The sequence below is a fragment of the Loxodonta africana genome, chromosome 27 (assembly GCF_030014295.1).
Source record: "Loxodonta africana isolate mLoxAfr1 chromosome 27, mLoxAfr1.hap2, whole genome shotgun sequence".
NCBI lineage: Eukaryota > Metazoa > Chordata > Mammalia > Proboscidea > Elephantidae > Loxodonta > Loxodonta africana.
In genome coordinates this window covers 8,859,338-8,881,850 of record NC_087368.1, presented here as the reverse complement: position 1 = coordinate 8,881,850, position 22,513 = coordinate 8,859,338, and the positions used below count along the sequence as shown (strand labels likewise).

Below are 22,513 nucleotides of genomic sequence, written 5' to 3'. Positions count from 1 at the left end.
GATTTTGTCTAATTTACCACATGGATCTAATAGCTCTTTCTTCGAAAAGTACTCTGTCCTATCTATCTGATCCCTCCCACCTCTGCCCTTGCAGGCTTCATTAGCTGGTGAATTCCCTGGGCCTGAGATAGAACCTGTCGCACCCTCTCTGAGCCATTCTCCAGGCCTGGGAGATGGAGCCAATTAACAAACATGGGGAAAATACTTTCCCAACTCCCCTAAACTGGAAGCTCAGAGCAGAAGTGGCTCCAGTCCAGGCATAAGTGATCCACAGACTTTGGCTTTCACCCCTACATGGATCCAGGTGGCTATTATAATGCATGGGGAAATCTGTTAGAGATCTGACTGTAATGGTTTCAGCTGTGTGGTGGAGAGGTAGGTTTTGGAGGTCTGAAACCACTCTGCCTATTAAACAGAGCCCTCACCTACCCACAGCAGAGACCTGAGGGCTGAGGCTCCACCCATGCCACCTAGCCACTCATGAAAGGGGTCTGAGGATAGTGGTACCTACCACTCTTTACAGGGATAAGCACTGGGTGACTAAGGTACAGCTAAAGAGCCCACTCACCAGAGCACTCTAGAGAACAGAGACTCTCCTTCCTCACTGCCACTTGGGGGAAGACTGTCAGCACCCTGCCATCCTCAGAGTGTGACCCCCTGCTGCTACCAGAAACCAGTGCATACAACCATTATCACTACCCCTCTAAGATAGTAGGTGAGAGCCTACACCATGCACTAGGTGACCGACTGTCAGGACACCTGAGCTGAATCCACACAAGAATAGTGAATGGACTCTTAGGCTTATATACCTGGTAACAGCTCTAACCATCTGGTAACAGGACATTAGTGCTTCAAAAATAAAAAGGCTCCAGTACTCAAGTTAGCACACTTTAGTAGCCTATTTGGGTATATTGAAACAAAACAAAGCAAGAAGCTAGGACACAGTGAGAAAACATAAAATAAATTATTACAAGAACTTACAGATGGCTCGGAGACAGCAGTTGATATCAAATCACATAAAAGAAGCAGACTGTGCTGGCTTCAGCAAACTCCCAAAAACAGAGAATCAAGGACTCTGCCGGAGGAAGATGTATTCCTGCAATTGCCAGATGTACAATACAAAAGATTAATATACAGAACACATGAAGACATCAGGGATGATATCAGGCAATATACAGAAAAGCCAAGGAACACAGAGATAAAGCAGTTTAGAAATTAAGATTATTCAAGAACATAATGAAAAATTAACAAGCTGCAAGAATCCATAGAGACAGCATTCAGAAACTGACAAGATTAACAATAAAATTATAGAATTAGACAACACAATAGGAAGTCAGAGTAACAGAATTGAGGAGGTGGAATGCAGAATCACGTCAGACTCTATCAAGAAGAATAACTTGTGAGTGATTTGCATACAAGAACAGGGAGGGATAAGAGAAAATACAGAGGGAATTGTTGAAGGCGTGTTGGCAGAAAACTTCCCTGACATAGTGAAAGATGAAAGGATATCTATCCTAGAACCCCATACACTGTAGGTCCCAAAAGAAAGTCACCAAGACATATTATCATCATTCTTGCCAAAACCAAAGATAATGAGAAAATTTTAAGAGCAGCCAGGGATAAGCAAAAACATCATCTACAAAGGAGAATGAATAAGAATAAGTTCGGACTACTCGGCAGACACAATGTAGGCAAGAATGCAGTGGCAGGACATATATCGAGCATCGAAGGAGAAAAATTGCCAGCCAAGAATCATATATCCAGCAAAACTGTCTCTCAAATATGAAGGCGAAATGAAATCATTTCCAGATAAACACAAGCTTAGGGAATGTGCAAAAACCAAACCAAAAGTACAAGAAATAATAAAGGGAATTCTCTAGTTAGAAAATCAATAATGTTAGATATCAACAGAGCACTAGGACACAGAACAGAGCATTCAGACATCAACTCAGATAGGGAAAGCACAAAAATTAAGATGAAAAAAAGCTGAAAACAGGGAATCAGTGATGTCACTATGTGAAAGATGACAATAATCAATAAAGAGGGACTAAATGAGGTAGCCCCCACATGTCTGTGTTGCTGTGATGCTGGAAGCTAGCCGCTGGTATTCAGACACCAGTAGGGTAACCCATGGAGGACAGGTTTCAGCTGAGCTTCCAGACTAAGACAGACTAGGAAGAAGGACCCTGCAGTCTACTTGTGAAAAGAATTAGCCAGTGAAAACCTTATGAATAGCAGTGGAACATTGTCTGATATAGTGCTGGAAGATGAGCTCCCCAGGTTGGAAGGCACTCAGAAGATGACTGGGGAAGGCCTGCCTCCTCAAAGTAGAGTGGACCTTAATGATGTGGATGGAGTAAAGCTTTCGGGGCCTTCATTTGCCGATGTGGCATGAGTCAAAATGAGAAGAAATAGCTGCAAACATCCGTTAATAATTGGAACCTAGAATGTATGAAGTATGAATCTAGGAAAATTGGAAATTGTTAAAAATGGAATGCATAAACATCGATACCCTAGGCATTAGTGAACTGAAATGGACTGGTATTGGCCATTTTGAATTGGACAATCATATAGTCTACTGTGCTGGCAATGACAACTTGAAGAGGAATGGTATTGCATTCACTGTCAGAAAGAACGTTTCAAGATCTATCCTGAAGTACAACGCTGTCAGTGATAGAATAATATCCATATGCCTACAAGGAAGACCAGTTAATGCGACTGTTATTCAAATTTACGTACCAACCACTAGGGCCAAAGATGAAGAAATAGAAGATTTTTATCAGCTGCTGCAGTCTGAAATTGATTGAACATGCAGTCAAGATGCTTTGATAATTACTGGTGATTGGAATGCGAAAGATGGAAACAAAGAAGAAGGATCAGTAGTTGGAAAATATGGCCTTGGTGATGAACAATGTGTGAAAAATGTCAGAGATCGAATGATAGAATTTTGCAAGACCAGGGACTTCTTCATTGCAAACATTTTCCTTCACCAACATAAATGGTGACTATACACATGGACCTCGCCAGATGGAACGCAGAGAAATCAAATTGACTACATTAAAAAAAAAAAAAAATTTTTTTTTTTTGTGGAAGAGACGATGGAAAAGCTCAATATCATCAGTCAGAACAAGGCCAGGGGCCGACTGTGGAACACACCATCAATTGCTCATATGCAAGTTCAAGCTGAAACTGAAGAAAATCAGAGCAAGCCCACGAGAACCAAAATATGACCTTGAGTAAATCCCACCTGAATTTAGAGACCATCTCAAGAATAGATTTGACGCATTGAACACTAGTAACCAAAGACCAGACGAGTTGTGGAATGACATCAAGGACATCAACCATGGAGAAAGCAAGAGGTCACTGAGAAAACAGGATAGAAAGAAAAGACCAAGGTGGATGTTAGAGGAGACTCTGAAACTTGCTCTTGAGCGTCGAGCAGCTAAAGCAAAAGGAAGAATTGATGAAGTAAAAGAACTGAACAGAAGATTTCAAAGGGGCTCTCGAGAAGACAAAGTAAAGTACTATAAGAACATGTGCAAAGAGCTGGAGATGGAAAACCAAAAGGGAAGAACACGCTCGGCGTTTCTCAAGCTGAAAGAACTGAAGAAAAAATTCAAGCCTTGAGTTGCAACAGTGAAAGATTCCATGGGGAAAATATTAAACGACGCAGGAAACATCAAAAGAAGATGGAAGGAACACACAGAGTCAGTATACCAAAAAGAATTAGGCGATATTCAACTATTTCAAGAGGTGGCATATGTCAGGAACCGATGGTACTGAAGGAAGAAGTCCAAGCTGCTCTGAAGTGATTGGCGAAAAACAAGGCTCCAGGAATTGATGGAATATCAATTGAGATGTTTCAACAAACAGATGCAGCACTGGAGGTGCTCACTCATCTATGCCAAGAAATATGGAAGACAGCTTCCTGGCCAACTGACTGGAAGAGATCCATATTTATGCCTGTTCCTAAGAAAGGTGATCCAACCGAATGTGGAAATTATAGAACAATATCATTAATATCACACACAAGCAAAATTTTGCTGAAGATCATTCAAAAACAGCTGCAACAGTACATCAACAGGGAACTGCCAGAAATTCAGACTGGTTTCAGAAGAGGACGTAGAACCAGGAATATCATTGCTGATGGCAGATGGATCCTGGCTGAAAGCAGAGAATACCAGAAGGATGTTTACCTGTGTTTTATTGACTATGCAAAGGCATTCGACTGTGTGGATCATAACAAATTATGGATAACATTGCGAAGAATGAGAATTCCAGAGCACTTAATTGTGCTCATGAGGAATCTTTACATAGATCAAGAGGCAGTTGTTCAGACAGAACAAGAGGATACTGATCGGTTTAAAGTCAGGAAAGGTGTGCGTCAGGGTTGTATTCTTTCATCATGCCTATTCAATCTGTACACTGAGCAAATAATACGAGAAGGTGGACTATATGAAGATGAACAGGCATCAGGATTGGAGGAAGGCTCATTAACAACCTGCATTATGCAGATGACACAATCTGGCTTGCTGAAAGTGAAGAGGACTTGAAGCACTTACTAATGAAAATCAAAGACCACAGCCTTCAGTATGGATTGCACCTCAACATAAAGAAAAACAATCCTCACAACTGGTCCAATGAGCAATATCATGATAAACAGAGAAAAGATTGAAGTTGTCAAGGATTTCATTTTACTTGGATCCACCATCAATAGTCATGGACGCACCAGTCAAGAAATCAAAAGACGCATTGAATTGGGTAAATCTGCTGCAAGGGACCTCTTTCAATTGTTGAAAAGCAAAGGTGTCACCTTGAAGACTAAGGTGCGCCTGACCCAAGCCATGGTATTTTCAATCGCATCATATGCATGTGAAAGCTGGACAATGAATAAGGAAGACTGAAGAAGAATTGACGCCTTCGTATTGTGGTGTTGGCGAAGAATATTGAATATACCGTGGACTGCCAAAAGAATGAAGAAATCTGTCTTGGAAGACGTACAGCCAGAATGGTCCTTAGAAGCAAGGATGGCGAGACTGCATCTTACATACTTTGGACATGTTGTCAGGAGGGATCAGTCCCTGGAGAAGGGCATCATACTTGGCAGAGTACAGGGTCATTGGAAAAGAGGAAGACCCTCAACAAGGTGGATTGACACAGTGGCTGCAACAATGAGCTCAAGCATAACAATGATTGTTAAGGATGCTTAGGACCAGGCAGTGTTTCGTTCTGTTGTGCATAGAGTTGCTATGAGTTGGAACTGACTCGACAGTGTCTAACTACAACAACAACAACAAGGAAGATCAGTTAATGCAACTATTATTCAAATTTACACACCAACCACTAATGACAGAGATGAAGAAATTGAAGATTTTTACCAATTCTGCAGCCTGAAATTGATCAAATATGCAATCAAGATGCATTGGTAATTACTGGTGATTGGAAGGAGAAAGTTGGAAACACAGATGAAGGATTAGTAGTTGAAAAATATGGCCTTGGTGATAGAAACTATGTGGGAGATTGCATGATAGAATTTTGCAAGACCAGTAAACTATTCATTGCAAATACCTTTTCTCAGCAACATAAATGATGACTACACACGTAGACCTTGCCAGATGGAATACAAAGGAATAAAATCGACATATGTGGAATCTACGTATGTGGAGACAACTGAGACATTCAGTATCATCAGTCAGTACAAGGCTGGGGCTGACTGCAGAGCAGGCCATCAATTACTCATATGCAAGTTCAAGTTGAAGGTGAAGAAAATTAAAACAAGTCCACAAGAGCCAAAGTACACCCTTGAGTATAGCCAACCTGAATTTAGAGACCATCTCCGCAACAGATTTGATGCATTGAACACTAATGAATGAAGAGCAGATAAGTTGTAGGATCATGCATAAAGGACATCATACATGAAGACAGCAAAAGGTCCTTAAAAAGACAAAAAACAAAAAGACCAAAATGGATGTCAGAAGAGACTCTGAAACTTACTCATGAACATCCTGTAGCTAAAGGAAATGGAAGAAATGATGAGTAAAAGAGCTGAACAGAAGATTTCAAATGGCATCCAAGACGACAAAGTAAAGTTTATAATGAAATGTGCAAGACCTGGAGTTAGAAAGCCAAAAGGGAAGAATAAGCTCAGCACTTCTCAAGGTGAAAGAATTGAAGAAAAAATTCAAGCCTCAAGGTGCAATATTGAAGCATTCTACAGGTAAAAAACTGAACAAGCAGGAACCATCAAAAGCTGATGGAAGGAATACACAAAATCAGTGTACCAAAAATAACTGGTCAAAATTCAACTATTTCAGGAGGTAGCATATGATCGAGAACCAATGGTACTGAAGGAAGATGTCCAAGCTGCACTGAAGGCATTGGTGGAAAACAAGGCTCCAGGAGTTGAGGGGAAATCAATAGAAATGTTTCAACAAGCAGATACAATCCTGGAAGCACCCACTCATTTCTACCAAGAAATTTGGCAACAGCTACCTGGCCAACCGACTGGAAGAGATCCATATTCATGCCCATTCCAAAGAAAGGTGATCCAACAGAATGCAGAAATTATTGAACAATATCATTAATATTGTAATAAGTAAAATTTTCCTGAAGATAACTCAAAAATGGTTGCAGCTCTACATTGCCAGGGAGCTGCCAGAAATTCAAACTGGATTCAGAAGGGGATGTGGAATGATGTCAGATGGACCTTGGCTGAAAGCAGAAAATACTAGAACAATGTTTACCTGTATTTTATTGACTATGCAAAGGCATTAGACTGTGTGGATCACAACAATTTATGGATAACATTGCCAAGAGTGGGCATTCCAGAACACTGAATTGTGCTCATGAGAAACCTGTACATAAAGCAAGAGGCAGTCTTTAGAACAGTACAAGTGGATACTGCATGATTAAAAATCAAGAAAGGTGTGTGTCAGGGTTGTATCCTTTCACCATATTTATTTAATCTGTATGCTAAGGAAATAATCTGAGAAGCTGGACTATACGAAGAAGAACAGGGAATCAGTATTGGAGGAAGACTCATTAACATCCTGCCATATACAGATGACTCAGCCTTGCTTGCTGAAAGTGAGAGGACTTGAAGCACTTACTGATGAAGACCACAGCCTTTAGTATGATTTATACCTCAACAGGAAGAAAACAAAAATCCTCACAAGTGGACCAATAAGCAACATCACGATAAAGGAAGAGAAGACTGAAGTTGTCAAGGATTTCATTTTATTTGGATCCACAATCAACGTCTACCGAAGCAGCAGTCAAAAAATCAAAAGATGCACGGCACTGGGAAAATCTGCTGCAAGAGATCTCTTTAAAGTGTCAAAAAGCAAAGATGTCACTTTAAAGTCCTTAAGGACTAGGGTATGCCTGACCCAAGCCATGGTGTTTCCAATCACTTCATATGTGAAAGCTGGACAATGAGTAAGAAAGACTGAAGGAGAACTGATGCCTTTGAATTATGGTGTTGGCGAGGAATATTGAATATACCACAGGCTGCCAGAAGAAGGAATAAATGTGCCTTGAAAGAAATACAGCCAGAATGCTCCGTAGAAGCAAGGATGGCGAGACTTTGTCTTGCTTATTTTGGACATGTTATCAGGAGGGACCAGTCCCTGGAGGATATCACGCTTGGTAAAGTAGAATATCAGGGAGAAAGAGGAAGCCCCTCAATGAGATGGATTGACACAGTGGCTGCAACAGTGAGCTCAAGCATAACAATGATTGTGAGGGTGACACAGGACTGGGCAATATTCTTTCTGTTGTACCTAGGGTCACTATGAGTCATAATTGACTTGACAGCACCTAAGTACAACAACACCACCTTTCAATCATCATTTCACCCTGTCCTCCTCTCAGACCTAGTTAAACTATTTTCTCTTCCCCAGTGTTTCATGCTTCCGTGCTTTTTATATGGCCTGTTCCCCAGGCCTGGAATACCCTTGGCTGGAAGCTCTTACTAGTTCTTTGGAATTCAGTTAAGGCATTACTTCTTGCAAAAATTCTTCCCTGTTTCTATCAGTCAGAAGTGGTGGTCCTATTTGCTTTCTTGCCATGATGTGTGCCTCACTTGCAATACAACACTTTTTAATCTTGAACTGTGATGGCTTACTTCTCTTCCAAAATGAGCTGAAAGACAGGGCTCATGGAGTGTGTTTGTTGAATGAATGAGATCTGATCCCTCACCTTAGGCCTGCTCCTAATTTCCTGTGCTGCCCTCCAAAGGTTACCTGCTTTCCAGCTCCAAATCTGTAACTGTAAAACACAAGGGTTGGGTGGACCACATGGAATCTCCAGCTCAGTTATCATGCTCTTAGACCAGTTTGGAATTTCCAAATATTTTGTTCAGTAAGAACTTTGTCCATTTATATTTATGTTGTTTATTACATGTATACAACATGATGTTTCTTACATAAGCCATTCTCTTTCCTTTGTGGCTAAGCTTGCTTATTGTGAACTCTCCTTCTAAAAAATAAACTTCTTGGGAGTGGTTTACGGAGTTTTGACTGTATTTATAACGTTTCTCTCATGAGTTGAAGGGGGGGCTATAGAAGGCTATATCGTATATTACCTACACATTCCTTAAGTCTGAAATATTTTTTTAAAAAGTAACAACCTATAGAGACCATGAAGAAAATCACTTTAAGCTATGCCTTGTGTGTTAGGTTAAATCTAAATCTGTACAGGATTACACTGGATGAGAAAAAAAAGAAAAAAAAGCAACAGTTATTAAAACACAACTAAAACTCTTTGGTGTCAAGTTGATTCTGACTCATAGAAACGCTGCCCTATAGAGTTTCCAAAGAGCCTCTGGTGGATTTGAACTGCAGACCTTTTGGTCAGCGGTCATAGCACTTAAGCTCTACGCCACCAGCATTTCCAAAAGACAGACACATAGGTATAAAATGTTAGAGAGTAAATTTTTGGATAACCTGTGAGTCTTTGTGAATGAAATCAATTGCATTTAGAGAAGCTGTTTATTGCTAGAGAGATAAAAGTGTAATTAGCAATTATAAAGGAGTCTACAGAGGTTTTGCTCACAACAGACCAATGGGCGGATTTCTGGGGACTTGGCAAATTGGTGGGGTGTTTATATCTTATCTCTTTCTTTTCTTTTCAAATATACCCCAATCTCTTGTTCAGCAATTTCTGGGGGGGAAGAAAAGTGCTTGCGATCACTCGGGGTTTATATCACATCCTAACATAGCCATTTCCTGAGCTAGAATAGTCGAGTTATGTATGTGAGGCAAGTAGACCGAGAAACAGAAAATGAATGAGGGCCTGGATGTCCTTTTTACAAATTCATATCCTCAGGTAAGCATCTCTTTGCTTCCTGTTCCCTCTCTTTATAATGATGACACGTGTAAAGAGAAAAACAAATGTTTTTTTCCTAGTTAAAAGTTCACATTATTCATGCTAGTTAAATATCAGTGAAATCTGTCCTTATTTTACCCAATAGATAGAGCTACAAGTTTACAAGGCAAAAAGCATTCTTCCCCCATTTGGATGCTGTGAAATATATTTTTTAAAGCGTCAGAGCTGGAAAGAAGCTAGTTTGAAGGCTCATGCATTGGGCTTCCGTATTTTTGGTGTCACAAATAAAGTCACTTTAGAAAAAGATGGCTGTTGTTAGCAGAGCGTTCTGAGGGGACCTCACTAATCGAGTTAAAAACTGAGTCAAGCTCCACTGCATTACACATCATTCCGTAGAAAAACTCTGTGCAACAACAGCATCCCGATGTCTTATGAAAAATAATAATAATAATGATGACAGAACTTCATACAATCCCAGTAAAGAGAACTGAGAATCTCCTGGAGTTTTATAAAACGGAATGCCCCTCCTTTATTTAGCCAGCATGGCAAACTAATAGCATAGGTCTTTTACTTGAGGCCTTGCCTATGTGTGGATGCTTTCTATCAGGAGGTCCAGTTTGGACTCCCATTTAACCAATACTGACCTCAGGATTGTTACATGAGAGAGGTAACAGGAGGCTCTGGGGTGGGTCCTGGGAATCTGCATTTTAACAAGTACCCCTGGTGACTCTGTTACACACTTTGGGAAGAGCCTCAGAGAATAACTGTTAATGATATTCAACCAGGAATTTTCTTTTGGTAAGAGGGGCAGAGAATAAGTGAAGATATCACTAGAGAGCTGGTCAGCTTGGCATGGTTGACAAAGATAACAGGTTCTTTTTGAAATATTTAGCTAATCAACTGGAATGAAACTGAGTTATGGACCTGGCTTTTCAATTTGTACCGCTGAACTGTCCTTGGTGTATTTATTTCCTGTGAGTTATTTTTGGCCTTTCTTATCTTTTCTCACATATTGTGTGTAAAATGCCCTCTGTTTTCACAGGCTTCATGTCGTTAGTGTTCTGTGTTGCACAGCTGACTGTTCCTTGTGAAGGAATGACTCCATTGATGTAGGAACTTATGCAGGTGTTCTCACACATGCTGGATAGCAAATCACCTGCGGAGCTTTTCAAACCTATAGCTACGCAGGTTCCACGCCTCACCCCAATCAGAATCTCTGGGCACAGGGGCCCAAAATCTATACCCTCAAAAACCTTTACTGTACAGCCACGCGTGAGAACCACTGATTTAATGATAAACCCAAAATCAAACCGATTGCCACTGAGTTGATTGTGACTCATAGCAACCCTATACGACAGAGTAGAACTGCCCCACAGGGTTCCCAAGGTTGTAATCTTCACAGAAGCAGGTCACCACATCTTTCTCCCATGAAACGGCTGGTGGATTTAAACCACTAACCTTTTGGTTAACAGTTGACCACTTTACCACTGAGCCGCCAGGACTCCTCCAGTTTAATGCTAAAACCAACCCAAACCAAACGCATTGCCATCAAGTTGATTCCGACTCATAGCGACCTTAGAAGACAGCAAAGGAGATTTTCGTTGAGACTTCAAATGTGTTTTTCTTGCTTGGACATCTGTTTATTCCTGCTATAACCAGAACCGGTGCTATACTTTACTTAATGTGCTCCCAGAAACTCTGAATTTTGTGGTATGCGTGCCCTGATACTGAGCAATGTGATGAACAATGTCCAAGGTTACTCACTGGGCTTCACTTCTAGCACTAAGACACACTGACAAGGATGAAGTTCTCTCTAAGTGGCAGTTTAGTCCCCTTGATGAATAGTGAGAGAGAACTGCTTGAAGCAATGTGGTGGAATATCACACCACCTGGTCTGAAGGTTTTAGACAATTTAGCACTTAGACTCTTGAGCCACATCAGTACAACACCGGGTAATAAGAGCTTGGCTATGCTGAACCACAAAGCTTCTAGATGGCCACTCTGTACACTAAGTTCAGGTCAAGTTTGAGAGATTTTAGAGGCAATGGGCTTCTTGACGTCCTGACTCTGGAATTACAGAAGAGCATCTGGGAAAATTTTTAAGACTTCTAAGGCAGGTTTGCTACGGCTTTTAACCAAAAGGCCAGCAGTTCGAATCCACCAGGTGCTCCTTGGAAACTCCACAGGGCAGTCCTACCTTGTCCTATAGGGTCGCTATGAATCAGAATCGACTCGACGGCAGTCGGTTTTAAGGCGGGTTCGTGTACAACCACTCTAGCTTACACTGCAAGCATCAGGTCACTGCATGTTTATCCTATACTCCAAGTGCCCTTCCTGAACTTGCCCTTGTAGTTGTATGACAGACTGTAAATTACATAAAGTAGGGGGGGACTTTATGCCAGAGTCTGGTCCAGCTGCCACTCAGAAACACATGCCCAATATTTCAGAACACAGTCCTGTTATTTCCAAGGATCATACAGTGTCCATTTCTACTTTCCATACCCCAACCCCAAGTTGGCATAGGTTGTTGTGCCTTAGCCTAAGGGTGGGTGGTTGGTGTGGGAGTTAAACACAGCACAGCGGTGAAAGGTCAGGGGTTCCAATCCACCAGCTGCTCCTGGGACAAAGCAGTCTGCTTCCCTCAAGATTTACAGCCTTGGAAACCCTATGGGACAGTTCTTCTCTGTCCTGTAGGGTCCTATGAGTCCAAATCGAGACCACAGCAGTGGATTTGGTTAGCGGGTTTTTTCCTTCAGCAGGTGCCCAAACCATGAGCGTCACCAGGACACCCCCTGCTTAGTCAGTCACTGGAATGCTCTGCCTCACTGGAGGAAGAGGTCTCAAAACTTGAAAATAACATGGGGCAGGTGTAAAACCGACGCTTTCTGACAGATTTTCTTAAAATCTTGCTCCTCGAGGGTCGTCCTGGGACCAGGCGCATCATCACCATGACCTGGGAGCTAGTTAGAAAGGTGGACTCTCAGGTCCCTACCCCAAACTTACTGGATCAGAATCTGCATTTTAACAAGGTACCCAGGTCATGTCTATTCATATTAGGATTTGAGAAACTAAAAGATGTAGCAAATGATCAATCAGTCCCCAAACTGGAAGACTCAGTCTTCCGCGCACGTCCTGCACCCTCTCAGAGCTGTAGCTGCCCAGCCCCAGGGACTTTGGAGCGGGTGGCCAAGGGCCATTTGGTGATTGGCTGCTGTGGCCACGTGACTGGCGCTGGGCCTCCCGTGCGAGCGGATTGGCTCTCGCGGCCCTGGACGGACAGGGCCGGGGCGGGCCAGAGCCTGCTCGGAGGGTCTGGCGCGTGGACCTGAGGGGCGAAGGCGCGAGAGCCTAGTGCACGTGCGGGGAGTGGCAGGGTTTTTTTTTTTTTTTTTTTTTTTTATTCCCGAGCCCTGGGCGGAAGCCGGAGCGTTTCTTCCGAGGTGAGCGACGCCGCGGGGCTGCCGGTCCCATCGCACGTTCGCCGGGTCGGGCGAGCGGGATGGGCGTGGCGGGGTGAGCGGGATGGGCGGGGCTGGGCGCGGATTCACAGGCCAGTCCCCCACCCCGGGATCCCAGATTCTGAGGTGGTTGTAGACCCTCTTCCCTGGTGCGGGCGGGGTGGGGGCAGCGTGACCCGGGGACCGAGCCCGAGTGCGGCCCGGAGAAGCTTCTTTGCCCGCTGGACCTGCAGGCGAGGCCTGGGCCCAGGTTCCCCGCAGTTGGGCGCTCTGAGTGGGCTGAAGGGCCCAGGTTCCCCGCAGGTGGGCGCTCTGAGTGGGCTGAAGGGCCCAGGTTCCCCGCAGTTGGGCGCTCTGAGGGGCCTGAAGGAACCCAGAGATTCCTTACAGGGGTAAAAATGTTCTAAGCAGCTGGGCGCTGGTGGAGCAGGTCTAAATGAGATGCTTAACTGGTGACTGGTAAATTGTGAGGAAGGAAATGCCTGCAGTGAACTGCAGACCAGATCAGCACACTGAGATTCTTGTTCAAGAAGACAGGATTTTGTGTGGGGGGGGGGGGGGCGGTGGGGGGTCGCTGTAAACTGAGGTTTTTTAGGGGCTGTTGAAGAGGGAAATTAGTTATTTTCTGCATGTTACTGGGCTGTTGTGAGAGGAAGGCAGGGTCTAAATTAAGCCTCTTCAGACTTCTTCAGTTCTTTGAAAAGTGTGTGTTTGAAGAAGACCATTTGGCTGGCAGAAGAGGGATGTGCGGGGAGGGAATATCTCCTGTAAACTACGCTTTGAAAAGGGGAGGTGTGTGCAGGAGTTTCAGAGCAGATTAAAACTGCAGGGTATCCCCTACCTCTCTTCTCCATTTCTGCAGACCTGCAATAGGAAGGGCATACTGTACATCCTTATAGTGAAACATAAAAGGTCCCTTCAGTTTTCCAGTGGTTCACTAGTGTTAGTTTTACTGTATTCTGGAGTTTGAATGTAATCCACTTAGAAATTATTCTGGCATGAGATTGACAAAGATCTATATTTACCTGATTCCTTGGAGACACACTGATACCTTTTCCAAGCCCTTTTATTCCTCTTCTCCCTACAAATTTGTTTCTTTAGGAAACACTGTGATTTTCAAACATGTAAGACACACTCCAGAGATGGTTTATCCAATGAGCAAGGTACACACGGGTTTACTTGTGCGTACCTACTAATCTGTAGTCAAAATTTTCCCTGTTTTTCACCACATCAAAGATATGATGAAACCCCTGTGAAATTGTTCACTACTGATTCGTGAGTAAACACAATTAACCCTGTTGTACACCTTGCTTACTGGCTAACCCACCCTTGCATACTGGCAAAATGTCTATACTTGATAGGCAATCAGTTAGCTTGGCAAGTTAAAAAAAAAAATTGAAGAGGGAGCACTTGGATCTGTTAGAGAGATGAGAACTCTGAGGTGAATGGAAGTAAAAGAAGTTGCAGTGAAGCTCAAGCTCGTTGGGAACAACTGTCCCTAGTAAAGTGAAATATAGGTTGTCGGCTAATAGTTTGGAACACAAAGCAAATTATTGGTAATAACTTCAAATTTTGTATAAAATTTTTAAGTTGGTATTGGTGATGGTGAGGGAAGGAATTCTGAAGGTTGAGAGAGGTGGTATAACTTGAAAAAGTATATGCTTTGAGATCTAAAAAAAATAATGTCATTTTTGTCATGCAGGCAGTCCCCGGATTAAGAAGGAGCTCCGTTCCTAAATCTGTCTTTACGTTGAATTTGTACATAAGCCGGAACAGTTAGGTACGGTTTGTATCTAATGTTAGTTAACCAAATGTTTGTCTTAGCACGTAGTGTTCCTTTTGTAGACATAAAAAACATTAAAGAATCATTCCTAGGTACACTAAAATATCTTTAACATGATAATATGGTGATAATAAGAGTGTTTTAATGCTCTTTGCAAAGTAGCACCTGTTTATTATTACGAGCCATTGTATATACCTCAAATTTTTAATATAAATAGGCTTTATGGGGATTAGATTGTAACTACAGATTGCATGTTAGTGAGACGTTTGTAACTGGGGATTGCCTGTGAAAACTACACAAAAGGCGTGCAGTTCTTACGTTCACCTATGGAAGGGGCTGTGAAAAGGTTGAAAAACACTGATCAGGTTAAAGAAGGGAAACCAGGAAGATCGGCAGGCTGAGTGCATCTTGAGGGACGCAGCATGTATCAGTGACCTATAGCATAAGGGTTTACTCTCTGAATCAATGAAAGCTCAGTAGTGTTACTTTCAAAACAATAACAAAATCATTTCCTTCCTGTCCTTTCTGACCCCTGGGTTAGGCACGGGGAGGATGGAGAGAGAATGAAAGATTAGAGTCCGACCAGCATGCCTAAGCAGTAGTGTCCTTTGAGAAGGATCTGTGTCATATTGTGTACATGTAAGAGCCTTCACATTGGGAGGGGTCTGAGCACCTTCCTTAGGATGTAAGGTAGAGCTAGATAGCATAGCTACAGGTAGGGGCTGGGAGTGCTGTTATCTGATACTGAAACAGTGGGGGAAAAGGAGAACCAGGAAATGTTGAATTCAGTGAGGCTCTTGCATTTGCAAGATCGAGGAGGCATTTCCAGGCAGAAGTGCCTCATCGTTGGCCAGCCTGGCTTTGCTTTACATGGCTTCCAGACGACCTGCAAGTCACAGTGGAGGCTCCTGTGTAGGTTACACATCTCAGATGGTAGCTTATACTTATGATGTGCTCTAGAAAAGAAAGGCTCCTAAAGACAGAAGTCTAGGCTGCCATTCCTGTCACCCATAGGCTTCCAGAAAGCAGATTGTGCCCTCCCTACCAGCAGGTGGCACTGCTGTCTCTGGGAATTCCTGGAGGAGGTGAAATAATGGAGCTGGCAAACTAGCAGTGTGTAGCCTCTAGTCTACAGGATCTTGAGAGGCTTTGTGAGATCTCAGTCAAAGAGAAGCTCAAAGAAAATAATTGTGAAAGCCAAATTGTTTACGTAAGGTTGAAATAATAGGTTTTTGTGGAGACTGAGGGATGGCTGTGGTTACTTTGCTAGGGGTGTGCGTGTGTGTGTTTTTGCGTGTGTAGTGGGGGAGAAGGTGGGATGTAACCTAACAATTAAGCATCATAATACAGGTTTTGAATTTTGGGTTGCATAAGTTGGTTAATTGAACCTGAAGTTGAAATCATGATTCAATTAAAATTCCCCATAACTTCATAGTTTCTAACTCGTTGCATGTAAACCTAGTCTACACACATGGGTGGGATTCTGGAAACATACATGTGACTTTTAAACCTGATCAATATCCAGTAATTATAAACCTTGAAGGTAGGGATGAGAGTATTAGTAAAAATAATGTTGGTTAATTAGTCAGTATACTTCAGGGCTGGCACAGAAGGCATGTCAAAGTTATTCTGAAATCAGTTTCTTCTAAAACTTGGAACTTTCTAATAAGTATGGATTTTCTTAAATTCTGTCCTTTTGAGATTGTATTCACAACCCAAAACTTGAACATTGGTTTTATTGACCTCACGAGCCATGGTTCATTCATCCATTCTCTTTTCTGAAATAACTAGATGGCTGTTCTTTGAGGTGAATTTTGTAGACGTGATGTTTGAGGGAGATGGGTGCTGTTTCCAGTGAAGGGGAGGTTACAGTGTATAATGAGGACTTCAGCTTTGACCCTGACCCAGGTAGAGTACACTGCCTTTGGTGCCAGTATGCCAGTCACCTGCTTCCTCTTTCAGTTCGTATTCTATGCTCAGCTTATTGGAGGTTTATTTCTGTCTCTCTTCAAATGAACTGATGAGCTTGTTTTTACTACCGATGACGAATCCTAAAATTCTGCTGGTGCTAGCTCAACATTGTTAGTCATTAAAAAAAGATGCATATCAAAACCACAAAGACATACGACCTCACCCCCACTAGAATGGCTATAATAAAAAAAAAAAAAGAGGAAAATAACAGGTGTTTGCAAGGATGTGGAGAAATGGAACCCTCGTTCATTACTGGTGGGAATGCAAAATGCCATACTCGCTGTGGAAAACAGTTTGGTGGTTCCTCAAAAAAGTTCAATGCAGAACTATCATATGAGCCAGCAGTTCGAATCCTAAGCATATGGCCCAAAGAATTGAAAGCAGGGATGCAAACAGTACCTAACAACAATAACAGCAATGACCCTCAGAGGAAGGCAGGGTATTTTACAGGTGAGGAAATCAAGACTCAGAGTTGTTAAGTAACTAAGGCAAGGTTACTGTGCTTGTGTCTTATCCCAAATTTCTTGCTCTAAACCTAATGTAGCCAGAATGCTCATTAGAAGTGAGGATAGCAAAACTTCATACTCACATGCTTTGGACATACGATCAGGAGGGTTGAGCCCCTGAAGACCATCATGCTTGGAAAAATAGAGGGTCACCAAAAAAGAGGAAAGCCCTCAATGAGATGGATTGACACAGTGACTGAAACAGTGGGCTCAAACACAGCAATGATTGTGAGGATGGCATTGTTCCATTCTGTTGTACACAGGGTCTCTGTGAGTCAGAATTGACGGCACCTAACGAAAACAACAAACGTAATGCTGTGTTCCTGGTTGGGCTGGAGTCAGCCTTGTACAACAGAGATTCCTGGCTGCCCAGCAGTCTGTGTGGATAGCTCTAGCCCGCATAATGTGAGTGGAAGTGGGAGGTACTGAGATCCATTTCTAGGGAAAAGAGACAAACTCAACAAGATAACTCCCATGCAGCTCCTCCATTGTGTTTTCCACTCCTAGCTGGCTTGAAAGGAGTGAAGTCCCCAGAACAACCTTGGTCTTTGAGGGGAAGGGGAGATTGGTGTAGGCACAGGTATCTGGTTGCAGAAGGGGGTCATGCTCTGAACAAGGCAGGGGGCTGCCAGCCATCCCCCGAGTGTCTGTGAGGAAAGTGTGTCCCTGTTCCCTAGAACGCAGAGTTCGGTGGGTTCTGCAGCTGGACCACAGGCACCCAATGCTTTTGGTTGTAAGGACTGGTAGGCATCACTTACCCTTGGACCCCTGCCATGGGTGGCTAGGTGACATGGGTGGAGCCACCAGTCCTCAGGCCCCTGATGTAGGTAGGTGAAGACCCTGTTTAATAGGCAAAGAGTTGTCAAACATCAAAAACCCACCTCTCCACCACACAGCTGAGACTGTTAAAGTCAGATCTCAAGCAGATGCACCATTGCGGTCTACCAACAAGGGCCTAATCTGAAATGGGCCCACACAGCTCCATGCAGGGGTTAAAGGTATTCAAAGTTCACGGACCATTTGTGCCTGGACAGGAGCCGCTTCTGTCCTGAGCTCCCCAGGTTAGTGGAGCTGGCAGATTATCTTTTCCCCCAAGGCCGGGAGAATGGCTCAGGGTGCGCATCAGGACCTATCTCAGGCCCAGGGAAATCAGTGGCCACTGAAGCTGGCTTGGTGGCTTGGGGATACGGTAAAATAAATGCAAGTACTTAGCTTTTGCCGAGAGAGCTGTTCTTCTGTGGTTTGGGAGGTGTGAGTAGACTGTGCAGCTGGCTGTCTCTCCCTGAGGAAACCATGTCCTGAATGCCACCACCAGCCCTGCTGCAGTTGCTCTGGGGGATTGTGCCTGAGGGGCACTGGTTCCTGCCGAGTCATTTCTAGCAACTCCTTGCAGCTTCTGAGCCATCTCTCCGTCCCCCTGCCACTCAGTCTGACTTCTGAACTTTGCCTTTGGTGTTCAGGGATCCTACCTTGTCATATATATAACCATTTCACTTGTTTTTTTCAGGTCTTTGTTGTAAGAGGGATCCCGGAAGCATCAGACTACTCCACCATCTTGGCCCCGCCTCACCCCAGAGCAACCTTAGAAATTGTTTCAGAGATGGCAAGACAGTTGTCAGCCTGGGTCCCTGGATCACTGCATTGAGGAGGCCCACCTCAGTGACAGACCTTTCACCTGTCCAGTATGTGTACAGGAGCTAGGAGTAAACTTTTATTTTGAGCTTGAGCCATTATCTGTGTTTGGGTCTATTTCTTAAGCACTTAGCCAACTTTAACAAATACACTCGAGCAGTGACTTAGTAATTGAAGTCGTGGGTCTGTTGGCCTAATGCATTCATTCCTTTTTTTGTCTCTGGCAGTTGGTGATTGATTGATCATGGTCCAGCATGCAGAAGTGAGTGAGTGGTGAAAAGCAGGAGAGCTGATGGATTGTGAAGATGTGTTTGAAGGCTGTCACACTGTCTACTTCAGGGTAAGGCAAAGGCAGTGGCTGCCACTGTTACTCTGACTTTGCCAGGTCATAGGGACTCTTGTCTCTCCAGCCTCTTGGAGTTAGTGCAATGGGATACCCTGCCTGTGAAAGGTTCCCAAAGCCTCTGTTGATTCAACTCATAGACACCATGCTTATGAATAATTGTGAAGAGAAAACCATTAGGTTTTGGGTGATAGGATGGAATTCGTTATGTGGGTGGAAATATCTCAGGCATCATTAGGGATTTATTGACATGAGACATGATTTTCCTAGAACCAGGGAAGGGTTGTTGGGCCTTCCTGAGGTGTGTTGTCGAGAATGGAACCAGGTCTGATTGCCTTTTTCATGTACCATATCAGGTTGTTAGCTCTGCCAGCTCACATTCCCTCAACCACCATCCTCCTTCTCCGTGGATCACTTTCCTTAGCTGTTCTTTTGTTAATTACTTTTTCTATAAAGGAAACAGCTTGCCAAAGAGTTGAGGATTCCAGGTTTGGTGGATAATAGCATTAGCAAAGCACGTGGTTCTGCCAGTTCCACTTTATCCTTCATCAGTGGCAGTCACATGTCCATTTACTCATCTATTTACAGTTCCTAGTGAATCAGGCAAGGAGCCCTGGTGGCGCAAAGATTAAGCACTTGGCTGCTAACCATAAGGTTGGCAGTTCAAACCCACACACCAGCTGGGAGAAAGACCTGGGAATCTGATGGCACCTAACAACAGTGAATCAGGCATTGGCATTGGGAGCATTATGACCAAGGCTGCCTTTGAGCTCTCATTCGTGCTGAAGAGTTTTGAGGCCAGAAGGACAAAGTCACTGTTTGGCGTACCCTTCTGAGAGTCCAGGTGGAAGTCTTGGAAGAAGGAGTAGAAAAGATACCACATCTCTTTTTGAGCTCTCCAGCTTCTGCAGCTTGAACTGAAAGTAGACTCCTTGAAGAGAAAATTACAACTAATAGAAATCTAGGCAGAGCCAAGGATGGTTAGGAAAGAGGGACAGGGAGTGAAAAATTAAAAAAGAAAAATTGTATTCAGCTTAAAAACTGGTTGGAGTGTTGTTTTCAGCTTACGATAGTAATTTGGAGCCCTTAGTAGATAATGTCCCATTGCCCAGCCTCAGACAGAGGGCAGCCAGAAAGGCTGATGTCCTTAGATGCCTCACATGGCTTGGTAATGAATGTAATTTACTGAGCAAAAGAGACAACTAGGGGCTGTAGATCTCTGGAGATTCCCATCAATGTGCATCATTACTGCTGTGGAGTGAAGCATGTGTGTGGGGATGAGCAAAGCAGAGAAAAGGCAGCTGCGAGAGCATGTCAGCAACTGAAGACTCCAGGTGAGCAGCCAGGCACAGGCAGACCACAGCGCAGGGGATGGAGGTTGCTAAGGAAAGGAGCTGGTCTTTGCCAGGTTTTCTCAATAAAGGAAAAGAGTTGGGCTTTGTGAGCTCTACTCATGTTCCTCTATGGCTCCCTGTATCTGTTTTAAAAAAAAAAATTTTTTTTTTTTAAGAGTAACTAAAAAGCATTTTTTTTTTTAAAAGTATAACATGTCAGATATAGCACTTGACTGCCATGTGTAAATGCTGTAGAATGATAAAATTGTACAGTAAGCCATTCTTTAACTATCAATTAGGGGCCAAAGAACGTAGTCCTAGAGATTAGGTCAATGCAGTTGACATTTTGATCCAGACAGTTCTTGTTTGTTGCGGGGGCGGGGGGAAGGGGGAGTTGTTGTAGGATGTTTAGCAGCATCACTGGCCTCTGCTCACTGGATGCCAGTAGCACTGCCCCCCTCCCGAATTGTGACAATCAAAAATGTCTCCAGACGTGGCAGATGTCTGCCTGAGGGGGGAGGGGCACCAAAAGAGCCCCAGGTGAGAGTGACTCCAGTGGGAGATAGGAATTTAATCTTACTCTGAGTTTTTCTGGGATTGTATTTTAATGATTTAACCTCATCGTGCCTCAGTTTCACTACCTGTAAACACAGTGTAAGGAAGTAATGTGCATAGTACTGCGTGGCAACTAGGGGGTTTTGTAAGTGCTCAGAAACAATACCTGTCTCCCCACATTTCCAAGACCCAAAGATCCCTCTTAATCTTTGTGATGGCAGTAAGTGAGGGGCAGTGGGAATCTGGAGAAGGGTAAAGGCTTAGTGGTGTGGGAAATGGTGAACAGCAGTGGCATCTGAGTTTATCTGAAGGCATCCTGTCCTAGTTTATTGTGACAGTGTATTCTGGATGAAGGCTTTCTTTTGGAGAGGAAAGAAAGGGGAGGGTGGAGGAGGCAGGAAGGAGGCTGTTGAGAAGAGCAGTCAGGAAAGTGCACTTGGTGGGGCGATCTCGTGATGTGAAAGTGACTCATGTATAATTGGGCCAGAGGACACAGAGAAGTAACCCCCAAAATCAAAGTGTCTTTTCAAATGACTGCTGATCCAGAAGGGTTGTTGCAGGTGATTAATGCAGAACAAAAACTTTTTGGAAAAGTCTCTTTGTTCTAGAGCCTTAGGTTTCTGTCTCCTCTCTTTTGGAATATGGGAAAACGTTGTCTTCACATAGGCTTTTCATGAATGCTTTACTATGATCCGTGTGTTCTTTTATTACTCTTCAGAACTGTGTGTTGAAAAGGTGAAAAAGGCTGTAATCCTGATCTAGACCTGAGTGATCTACGTTATTTTGATAGAAAGCACCAACTTGACTCTAAGACGGGCAGTGCAGGAATTAGATGTGAACCATCCTGGAAGGCTAGCATTCACCCTTGCTGTGTTTTTGGTCTCTGTAGTGTTAGACACACTTGCAAAGTTTATGACAGACGTGGACAGGTATTGGATCTAATACGTGGAGAAGCCTTCTTAGACAGGTAGCCTTGTTTTTTCACATTCTGTCTGCCCTGCATTTATAGTACTAGGTGTTAAGTTTTTTTTAAAAAATAATTTTTATTGTGCTTTAAGTGAAAGTTTACAAATCGAGTCAGTCTGTCACACATAAACCTATATACACCTTACTACATACTCCCATTTACTCTCCCCCTAATGAGTCAGCCCGCTCCCTCCCTCCAGTCTTGCCTTTCGTGACCTTTTTGCCAGTTTCTAACCCTCTCTACCCTCCCATCTCCCCTCCAGAGAGGACATGCCAACACAGTCTCAAGTTTTTTTACCTGATACAAGTAGCTCACTCTTCATCAGCATCTCTCTCCAATCCATTGTCCAGTCCCTTCCATGTCTGATGAGTTGTCTTCGGGAATGGTTCGTGCCCTGGGCCAATAGAAGGTTTGGGGACCATGACTGCCGAGATTCTTCTAGTCTCGGTCAGACCATTAAGTATGGTCTTTTTATGAGAATTTGGGGTCTGCATCCCACTGTTCTCCTGCTCCCACATGGGTTCTCTGTTGTGCTCCCTGTCAGGGCAGTCATTGGTTGGCCAGGCACCATCCAGTTCTTCTGGTTTCAGGATGATCAAAGTCTCTAGTTCATGGTGCCTTTTCTGTCTCTTGGGCT

The 22,513-nt window shown here is 43.5% G+C and overlaps 1 long non-coding RNA gene across 1 annotated transcript; it reads left to right on the top strand.

The window, feature by feature from the left end:
- The first annotated feature begins 14,227 nt into the window (after positions 1-14,227).
- On the top strand, positions 14,228-20,206 carry LOC135228746 (uncharacterized). The gene is made up of 2 exons (XR_010319545.1): positions 14,228-14,565; positions 18,553-20,206. It is a non-coding gene; the product is annotated as an uncharacterized LOC135228746 (long non-coding RNA).
- Positions 20,207-22,513: the final 2,307 nt, after the last annotated feature.